Here is an 11691-nt window from a genome sequence, read left to right on the forward strand (position 1 = left end):
TTATTATTATTATTATTATTATATTTCATTTATTTATTTCATCATTTTATTTCATTAATTTTATTTATGTATTATATTTCTTATCTATTTTATTGACTGACTGAATCCCCTATATTCATATTCATATTCATATTCATTTCATTTCATTTCATTAATGAATAGTATTAATTGTATTTATTTATGACAGGAAATTCAAATTTATTGCATTGAAATTTTTCAATGTACTGGAATAAATGTCACATACTTTACAAAAAAGTAAAACCGAGAATCTAAGCTAACAGTTGTAAATAATGCAAATGAGTGAATGAATAAGAACAAGAAACACATTTATATTACACATTTATAATACAAACCCGAGAATATATATTCTCAGGTATATATATAAATATATATATATATATATATATATATATATATATATATATATATATATATATATACACATATATATATATATATATATATACACATATATATATATATATATATATATATATAATATTATATGTGTGTGTACTGATACCTGTTTTTAAAAAGCGAATACAATTTCGTGCTCTTGCTATACTTGAATTGTATTTCCCGGTAGTAATTTAATCTATATTAAAACAATAGTAAAAATGTAATATTATATAAAAAAATCTAAAAATATTTTAAGCAATGTGAAAAACAGCAGAACTAAACTGATGATCCTACCTTGATGTTTCTCAGCTGTGGTGACTCCAGAGACTCTAATAGCAGTGATAAAGGCTGCTGACCAGCCCTGAAGGTGGTTATATAGGCCTCTAGTGGTTTGCTCATCAGCTCAAAAATTCATTACATCAGCTACCACATTAATTTTTATTTTAGTTTTAGACTTCCAGCGTATACTTATCTTTCACTTCCTTCCTGCAACATATTCCCACTAACTCAATAAAAAACAAATTTTATTATTTTATTGTGATGATGCAGTCATCTGCGGTTGCAGATTAATGTTTAACAACCTGATGCATTTGAGCTGCAAAAATCAATCATTTTACTGAATAAAGTTTCAGTCCTGAGAAATGTTCATTGAACAACACAGAAAGAAGAAGAAAAATAACAGAAAATGAAAGCAATGTTTTTGACTAAAGTAGCATTCACTGACTGAATCCTCTATATTTATTTACTTTATTTTATTCTTTTTTTTTTTTTTATATATTTTATTATATGTGTATTATTTTATGTATTATATTTTTCATTTAATTTATATATTTAATTTATTTATTTTGTTTGTAACATTTTATTTATTTTGTTTATTTTATTTATTTTATCTATTTAATTTATTTATTTTGTTTGTTATATTTATTTTATTCTATTTTATTTTATTTATTCATTTTATTTATTTAGTTTGTTATATCTATTTTATTCATTTATTTGATTATTATTATTATTATTATTATATTTATATTATTGGAAGCCTATAAATGCGAAGTAGGATTCTCTGGTGTATTTCCTCAGAAATTCCTCAGAAGTCACCACCCTGCCCCGCCTTTAAAAATAAATCCTTTGACACATACAGAAACCTGCTGAACCTCAAACCCTCTCCTCCAGATCTGCAGGTCCAAAGTACACAGAGTGTGGAAAGAGCTGCAGTAGAGAAAGCAACATGTTGACGACAACAGTCAACCAAGCAGGTCAGTACTGGCAACACAGAGACCCTGATGGTTTAGTTGCTTCCTTTTTCTGTTAGTTTATCTCTCTTCATCAATTTTATATGTAAATAAATGGTGATCATTGTTAAACCTTGTGTCCCAGCAGCCATTTTTCTGCAGAGCTTTTGGTTTACTCTTTATGTTACTTCATGTGACAGTAAACTAAGGTCATAACATAAGCTTTACGTTCATACAGTCATGGAAAAAATGATTAGACCACCCTTGTTTTTTTTTTCCAATTTCTTGTTCATTTTAAAATTAGCCCTACCTTGAGAAAATTGAAACGCTGCTTACACAAATGCATCAATAATAATAATCTGTAATTTCACAGAGTGGTAGTAGTAGTTTTACTGAAGTAAATGATCTGAATACTTGCTTAGGGTCTTCAACATCAACACTTTAACATAAAGAAAAATCAGACCTCATAACTCAACATGCCACTCAACTCCTGACACAAGCTGTCATCATCTCAAAACTTGACTACTGTAATGCCTCCAGCCTGCTCATTGAGCTCCATTGGCCAGTGGTGGTTCTAGATTAATTTTACTGTGGGGGCCCAAACTGGGGGTAGTGTTTAATCAGAGGAGCACATTAGAAAACGGCAAAGATGATATTTAAACATTCAAAATCTTTATTTTAGCTTATTTAAAAATCTCAAGTAATCTTAAGTAGATTTGGAAGATGCAAATACACTGATTAAAACAATGAGACTTACCAACTATAACAATTATTTTTGTACGGCAATGACATTTCTCATTTTTGTGCACAATTTTTTTATTTTGAAAGTGCAGTACAGTCAGAATGATCTTTTTAAATATGCACAAGCTTTTATTGCACAATTAAACTATTTGGGTACACATTCTGGGTTCCTTTTGTGTACAATGAGATATTGTTTGAACAAGAAATAGGTAAGAATTGTTCCGTCGTTCATCGTTATGAATTGTTCATTTTATTATTAATTTGACACAGGGGCAACAGCAGGGGCCGAGTGCTTTTTTACAGGGGCAGTGGCCCCTGGAGGCCCCTGTGTAGAACCGCCACTGCCACTGGCTACCTGTTGCAGCCCAAAGCATCAAATTCAGATCTTTAATGCTGGCCTACATGCTAGATTTTTGTTTGTTTGTTTGTTAAAACCCTTTTTTATTCACTGGCTTTTAACTCAACATGAGCCTTTGCTCTGTTTTATTTGTTTTTATTCTGTTCTTTGTGTTTTGTTTTTTTTTTAATTAAGATTAATTTCAAAATTGAGATTCATTTTAAAACCCACTTTTATTTACTGGGTTTTACCCAGAATGAGACTCGCTTTGTTTTAGTTGTTTTTGCTTGTTCTCTGTTTTTATTGTTGGTCTGTCTTGCCATGTACAGCACTTTGTATCAGCTAACGCTGTCTTAAAGGGCTCTATAAATAAAGTTGATTTGATTTGATTTGATTTTTGCTTGTAGTCTGAGTAGCATTGACCAATCAGGTTTGAGAAGGCTTTGATTGACTGTAGCTAAACAGTCAGTGTGGACAGAGAAAGTATTATTTGCTTAGCTAACAAAGCTAGAAAAGCTACTTGAACAAGTCCAGTGATGGAAATGTCCCTCCACTCCTCTCCAAACACTAACCAGACCATAGGGGCCAATCCCCTGGGGGCCTCAGGGTCCGAGCAATCCCTCATTGTCACAATCCAATTGGGTTGGGTGGAGGTAGGGGCCACCCACCAGCCCATTATCCAGACTGTAAACAGACTAACTAGCAGAAGAGAAAGTCAAAGTCCTGATTTATTCTGGCCACTAGAGGTAACTGCCTTTTATTTATTAGGGACCGAGCACCGAGGTGCGAGGACCCTATTGAAATTGGTCCGTTTATTATTATTCATACCAAAAGTAAATCGCCTTTTTGGGGGCTTTATCATATTCAAAAACTCACCATTTTTGGATTGTACGTCAATCTCCTAGTAAATTTACGTATTCTAGTATTTGCAGGAATGGGCGTGGCAAAATGACTCACTAGCCTTGAAAGTCAAGAAAATTAAGCCCCTCGCACAGGAATGTCGTAGAGACATGAAATTTGGTACAGAGGTGTATCATGGGAAGACGCACCAAAAAGTCTCAGGGACCCATACCCTAAAACGTACAGGAAGTCGGCCATCTTGGATCGAAAATGGCGTTTCCTGCTGTTTTGGCCCATTTCCAGGTTGCATACTTTAACGAACTCCTCCTACAGATTTTACCCGATCAACTTCAAACTTGGTCAGTACCATCACAAGGCCTTTGGGATCAAAAGTTGTATAAATCTTTACCAACGGTCACACTATGTGGGCGTGGCATGGCGGCAAAATATGGCGTCTCGCCATAAAACAACAGATCTTTATAACTTCTTTGAAAATTTCTTCTTTGAAAATAAATTCTTTGTCCCATCTGGTCCAAACTTCTCATGCTTCATCAGAGTCCAGCCCTTAACACTTCTAAATAACAATATTTCATAAAGCCCCGCCCCTTATGCTTTATCCACGCCCCTTTTCATAAAATTACCATGTTGCATACTTTAACAAACTCCTCCGACAGATTTCACCCCATGGACTTCAAACTTGGTCAGTGCCATCACAAGGCCTTTGGGATCAAAAGTTGTATAAATCTTTATCGCCTGTCACACTATGTGGGCGTGGCATGGCGGCAAAATATGGCGTCTCGCCACAACACACGAGACTGTATAACTTGACCATACATTGTCAAATCTGTCCCAAATTTCACACACGTGATTAGGGTCCAGCCCGGAACACACATGTGAATATTGACACACAGTCATAGCGCCCCCTGCTGGCAACAGCAAGTAATGTGTTTTTTACCTAGCCCTTGCAGTAGGTTTCACGTAGAGACACGAAATTTGGTACACACATGAATCATGTGGAGATGCACCAAAAAGCCTCTTGGACCCATACCTCAAACCCAACAGGAAGTCCGCCATCTTGGTTCGAATATCGCACAATTCATCATTTTTACCCATTTCCACGCTGCATACTTTAACGAACTCCTCCTACAGATTTTATCCAATTGACTTCAAACTTGGTCAGTACCATCACAAGGCCTTTGGGATCAAGAGTTGTATAAATCTTTCCCGATGGTCACACTATGTGGGCGTGGCATGGCGGCCAAATATGGCGTCTCGCCATCTAACACCAGACTGGATAACTTGACCATACATTGTCCAATCTGTCCCAAATTTCTCACACATGATGAGGGGCCCTCGACACACCCACATGACAATATTGATACACTGTAATAGCGCCCCCTGCTGGCAACAGGAAGTAACACCTTTTACGCCTAGCCCCAGCAGTAGGCTTCACGTAGAGACACAAAATTTGGTACACACATGCAGCATTTGGAGACGCTTCAAAAAGCCTCTTGGACCCATATCTCAAACCCAACAGGAAGTCCGCCATCTTGGTTTGAATATCGCACGTTTTTGGCCATTTCCAGGTCACATACTTTAACGAACTCCTCCTACAGATTTCATCCAATTCTCTTCAAACTTGGTCAGTACCATCACAAGGCCATGGGGATGAAAAGTTGTATAAATCTTTACCGACGGTCACACTATGTAGGCGTGGCATGGCGCCAAAATTTGGCGTCTCGCCATAAAACAAGAGCTTGTTATAACTTCTCCATTCTTTGTCCCATCTGGTCCAAACTTCTCATGTTTCATCAGAGTCCAGCCCTTAACACATAACAATAATACATAACAATCTACATAACAATAATTCATAAAGCCCCGCCCCTTATTCTTTATCCACGCCCCCTTTCATAAAATGACCATGTTGCATACTTGACATAACTCCTCTGACAGATTTCAACCGATTGACTTCAAACGTGGTCAGTAGCATCACAAGGCCTTGGGGAACAAAAATTATAAAGGCCTTTACTGACCTTCACACTATGTGGGCGTGGCATGGCGGCAAAATATGACGTCTCGCCATAAAACACCAGCCTGTCTAACTTGACCATACATTGTCATCAATCTGTCCCAAATTTCACATACGTGATTAGGGTCCAGCCCGGGACACACCCACGGGTCAATAGTGACATACAATCATAGCGCCCCCTGCTGGCTACAGGAAGTAACATGTCTTACACCTACCACAAGCACAGTGGTAGGAGACACGCAATTTGGTACGCATAGGGACTGAGCCAACAGCGCCGCGTCCGACGTGCCCTCCCCCGATGGCGCCTCCCCCGACGGCTCCACTCTGCTCGGTCCCATTCAGTCCTGCTTGCAGGCCTAGTTCTATTAATTGTTCTCAAACATGATTGATATGTGATTTAATTCATATTTTGTGTCCACTATGTGGTGTTAAAAGCTAAAAAACAGTTACAAATATTTCATAATACACACTTATGTGTGTGTCGGCTGTTTAAAAATTCATTTTATAGCTGTATATGATACATTGTCAATGTGAATGGTCAAGTCCATTGATTTAAGATTAAAAAGAGAATAAATACTGTACAGTTGATTTAGATGAATGTATAAAAAGAGATAAAGAGATTAAGAATAGATATTAAAACTGCTGCTCTATGCATGTTGTTTTTTTTGGTGTATGAATCGATTCTGATAGCGAGCCAGAGCCCAAACCCGAGGAACGTGGAGCAGGACACCGGTTTACATGCATGGAGGGTGTGACGTTGGAAACAGCTCATCATGCATCTGGAGAAAGCACATCTATCACATCATACAGATAAGACACAAAATCACACTACCCCGGTAGATGAACAATTACACCAACATACATTGAAGGACGAACAAACAAACTGTGGACAAACTGACTTAATTGGACAATTGACTTTAGTCCTGGACTTTATTGGACTTTGTTTTATTTATTATTTTGGGCCCATGTTTTTTCTATTTCCATTGCACTTTGAACAGTATTTTTCCAAGCGGTATATTTGTTAATGTTGTTGTTTACAACTCAGGTTGTTATATCGTAAATATCTAGGTTGATTCAACTGGGTTTTGGTAAATAGAGAAATATAAATTCAGCCATAGCTGAACTAATTCAGTTGTTATTCAAGAGTGGTTTTTCTGCCAATAAAGAATAATTTTGTTCCTCATTTTTTCAAACTGTGTCCATATCATATATATCCTCCCTGAGTGAAACTGTATCTTCTGATTTTGGCCGAAGTTTAAAGTACATGATAGTCACCTTAGCTCATGTACAGTAGACATCCGTTACATATGTTTTCACATGATATAAATATGGATATAATATATATATATATATATATATATATATATATATATATATATATACAAAATCAAAAGTATTCAAAAATAGGCTCAGATCTTATATATATATATATATATATATATATATATATATATATAATATAAGATATAAGATATAAATTAACCCTCTGGGGTCTGAGCCTATTTTTGAATACTTTTGATTTTGCCCTTTATATACCATATAAAATGTTTACTAACATTTTTTCAGCACAACTTCACCTTTATGATCTGACAATTATTCCTTCACTTTGACCTACTTTATTAACACATTGAGCCCAAAAATGATGAAATCCGGGTTGAAAAATTAAACTATTTAATCGATAACACCCACAAACAGGCTTAATGAAGCCTAAAAATTCAATCTCAGAGATGATGAAACTTCATAAAAGATTATAGATCACAGAGGCTATTTATTATTAAAAACCAGCAGTATTATGGAAAATCTTCTCTATTATCTCCATGAAGAAGAAAACACCAAATAAATCATCACACAAGTAAACTGTGACAAATATAAATGAACCGACAATTTGTGAAATAATTAAAGAACTTTATTAAATTCATTGCAGACATTATTATGTTATTTCATCATACATTTTCACAACAAGATTACTTTGATTTTTTAAATGTAAATATCAACACATTTTTCATCAAAAATGTAAAAGTCTGATTTCATTTCATTCATTCATTGTTGACACTTTATGAATCTGTGTAATCGAATATTATTTATCTTATTTATGAAATGTCAGAAAATAGTGAAAAATCTCTGTTATAAATCCCCACAGCACACACACATGAATTCAGAAGTCTTGTTTTAATAAACCAACATGTTTAAATATGAGTAAATATAAGTTTATGACCATATATAACAAAGAAAACAAATAAATATTAAATAATAATAAATATTCATATTTGAAAAGCCAGAACTGTTTGGCATGTTTTGATATAATATATTACACTCAAATGAAGAAAGATTTTTTTACTAATAATTCGAAATAACATTAAAGTTTAAAGGTGGACTTTCACTGGAGTTGATTCCATCAGATCTAATTTATAATATCTAACCTATAAAATGTGAAAAAAAATAAAACATTGCCTGTTATCATTTCCCACAGCCCAAACAGATCAATTTGAATGTTTTATTTCAATAAAACAAGTTTAAATATCAGTAAATATTAGTTTATGACCAATAAAAGCATTTAATCTTTAAATTAAAGAAGCTGGAACCAGCAGATATTTGACATTAGAGCTTGTAAAATGACTAAAATGATTATATTTGATTATAAAAACTTGTAAAATGACTAAAATGATGATTTGATTATAAAAACAGCTGCAACGAGTCGATTAATCTGCTAATTGTTGCAGCTCTATTCTCACACATCACACGAGGACTCTGAGGAAAGAAACACACTTTTCTCTGATTAACAGCAAATCTCAATTAGAGCTCGTCCTTCCTGCTCTTCTTCTTCTCCTCGTGGAAGGCTTTTCCATCTGCCTGCTTCCTGAAGCTCAGTCTGACGTCGTCATTCACCCCCTGGTCCTTCAGCTTCTGTTTGAGCTGAGAAACATTATTACTCACACAGAGAGATTACATTCTGCTTTCTTCTTTACATTTCATCCTCTGGAAGCTCTTTTTCAGCATTTTTTTCCTCACATGATAGTTTGTGACTTTCCCTGTTTCTTCTCCTGGAAACGCTCGGGCTTTTCTCACATTGTTGGATTGTATTTGGACACATTATTATTTTAAATGTCTCTGTATCTGTTTCCTCCTCAGACTGTTTCTTTTACTGCTTTAATGTGAATTCACTCTCTGAGGGTCAAAACATTTCCATCTCGATGCTAATAAACACTCATTTGTTTGCTCGGTTTTTGCATAAAATATGAATAAAAGCAGATTTACCTGCTTCAGCATTGCCTCCATCACAGCAGGGTTGTTGGGATCCACAGAGCTCTTCACCCTCAGTTTGAACACTTGCTTTGAACTTGTTTTTGGGACTTCTAAAAAGACAATCAAACATGATCAGTTGAGAGATTTCTGCTCTGATAACAATCAGCATCCTGTTGATATAAAGTGTCCTCAGTTAGTTTAGTCCTGCCTGTGGTCAGTTTAGAGCTATACTGCAGGCCGCCACCAGGGGGCGGGGCTTATCACTCACTTATCAGCAGTTACTTCCTCCATCTGTTGATATTCTCACATTGAAGTCAACACAAACTGATTATCTGCAGTTGGTCACACTGCACATTAACACCAACATCCTGAGTGTTCACATTTATTGTCCAGAAATGTTTTTTATTCTCTCTTTGATGCTAAAGTAAACCTAAATCTGATATAAATACTGTTTGAATCAGGGGTTACCACTCACCTGGACTGTAGCAGATGAATGGAAACTTCTGGTCACATTTCACGTCCCACCATCTTCCAGAGGAGCTGAAATATGCTGCTGCACAAGCCTGACTCCCCCCGCTGTTATCAGGTTGCCCTGGCAACCAGTGGCTGAAGGAGGAGCTGCTTCCATCGGACCACTTCCAGGAGTCTCTGAAAAGGCCGATCCAGACATAACTATTTGCTGGAACCAGCTCCTGGACCTCGTGGTTCTCTGCCAGGTTTCTCACACTGGCCAGGTCTGTGTGGTGTTCTCTGCAGTAGCTCTGGGCCTCAGTCCAGTTCATGGAGTCAGTGAGGACAAATGTCACATCCAGCCCTGAAAATAGATACAGAGAAATGCAGTGCACTGATGCATACTTTATGTTTGAGTTTTTCTGCGTCTAAATATTTTTCTCAGCAGTCTGATGTTTCTTAATGAATGTCAGCATGAAGCTGAAGTCTCCGTGGAGCTGTGTGCATATCAACTCCTTCTCTTGCAGCCCTGTTGACTGAGACAGTGACGTGGGATAAAGCTGTTAATGATGCAGCTCTTTATATAAACCTTTATACATTTATATCAATGAAGGCAGGACTCACGTCCATCTGCTTTAAAGGACCTTCATGTAACTTAAGACAGAGAGGCAGAGAGCAGCAGAGAAGGGGAGAGGTCAACAAGCTCAACTGGTCTGTTTTACCTTCACTCATCAATATTCTCACCTCTCACATCACAGCAGACGGCCTGAAAGTTGTAGGTGCAGCCGGTATCGTACCATTGTCCATCACTATACATCGTTGTGCAGTGTTCTGCACTGCCGTAATTGTTTGGTTCTCCAGGATACCATCGTCTGAACTCCTCCTCTCCTGGTCTGTAGAAACTTGTGTTTGACAGTGACCACCTCCAGCTGTTCACGTCATCGTACAGTCCGATCCAGGTGTCCTGAAACACATATTTGCATTAATATTAATATTAATGTGTCCATATGAACAGTGAAACAGGTTCTGCTTCCTGTAATAATTCCTGCTGTTTATACTGGACAGTAAGAGATCTCTTATAATGCACGTTCAATGGGGAACAAAATCATTCGTCCTCCTTAATTGTAAAAAAAAGAAAGAAAAAGATTTAAAAGTTTCTCAGATTGTAAAACTTTAAACCCCTCTGTCACTGACATGATGTCAAAAACATGTTTGACAGGAAAGAAAGAGAAAAGTGAACTCACAGTCACTCCTGCTGTTCCTGCCATTTTCTTCAGGGTCTCCACATCCTCCATGCTGTCTATAGTGGCCAGGTCTGTGTAATTCTCTCTGCAGTACCTTTGTGCTTCAGTAAAGTTCTTCTCTTCAGAAATTAAATGGTACTGACGTCCAGCACACAGGCCTGTAGAGACACACATGCATACTGATCACATTTATGCTGTAAAGAACTTTTATACATGTTCACTTTATAACTTTACCGTTTAATTAATAATTTATAATATAATATAATTATATTTAATATAAGTTTTAATATAAGTTTTAATATAATATTATATCCTAATATTTAATATAATAATATATAGTATAATAATATATAACAATATAATAATATATGATATAAGTTTTAATATAATAATAAATAATCTAAGTTTTAATATAATATAATTATATTAAATATATTATAATAATATATAATACATTTTAATATAATATAAAACATAACATAATAATATATATTACAATAAAATATCACATAATATAATAATATATAACAGTGGTTGGTGTGCCGTGAGATTTTGTGACAACCACACACTATTGATGCTGTATACAACAATACAAAACGTTATTAATTCATGTTTAATTTCCTGTATTATTGCTGTGTGCATCTCATTTCCCCATACAGAGGCATATTCTATACTACCCTCAGAATAACTAGTTTTAAAACTCGTCCTCAAAGGGAACCCAGTAGTTTCACCGTATTATTCAGAGCTTTCCAGACCAGATTATTTTAAAGTATAATGAAATAGTTTTGATGAACACGTTGTGATTCCCCAGAGCGTTTTCATTTTACAGCCCTCTTCCCTTCAGATCAACAGCAGCATGGTGACAGAGAAACGTTCCTCTCTGTCTGTCAGAGAGAAAAAAAAGAGACTCTGACTGGAAGACAGCCAGCAGCCACTTCACGCATGCCTGGTTCATTTACAGACTGGACGCTGAGGAGTTCTGGGATGAGGGAGGAGCTGCCAGCCCCCGCTGCTCCTTAACAAGAGTCACAACGAGTCTCCAAAAGTCTCCAACAACACCAGAAAAAGTCCCTAGATTTGTCTCAAGTCACTTTTTTGACAAAGAGTCTCTAGAGAGGTCTGAATAGTCTCTAAATATAGTGACAATTCAGACTTCTTGTAAAAAAGAAACTTTCAAAA

General features: G+C 35.9%; 1 long non-coding RNA gene across 1 annotated transcript; it reads right to left on the reverse strand.

Moving 5' to 3' along the window:
• Positions 1-7586: 7586 nt before the first annotated feature.
• On the reverse strand, positions 7587-8914 carry LOC131989116 (uncharacterized). Its single transcript, XR_009395932.1, has 2 exons — positions 8831-8914; positions 7587-8488 (listed from the first exon to the last, which is right to left on the reverse strand). It is a non-coding gene; the product is annotated as an uncharacterized LOC131989116 (long non-coding RNA).
• Positions 8915-11691: the final 2777 nt, after the last annotated feature.

This window comes from Centropristis striata, chromosome 17, assembly GCF_030273125.1.
Source record: "Centropristis striata isolate RG_2023a ecotype Rhode Island chromosome 17, C.striata_1.0, whole genome shotgun sequence".
NCBI classification, from domain to species: domain Eukaryota; kingdom Metazoa; phylum Chordata; class Actinopteri; order Perciformes; family Serranidae; genus Centropristis; species Centropristis striata.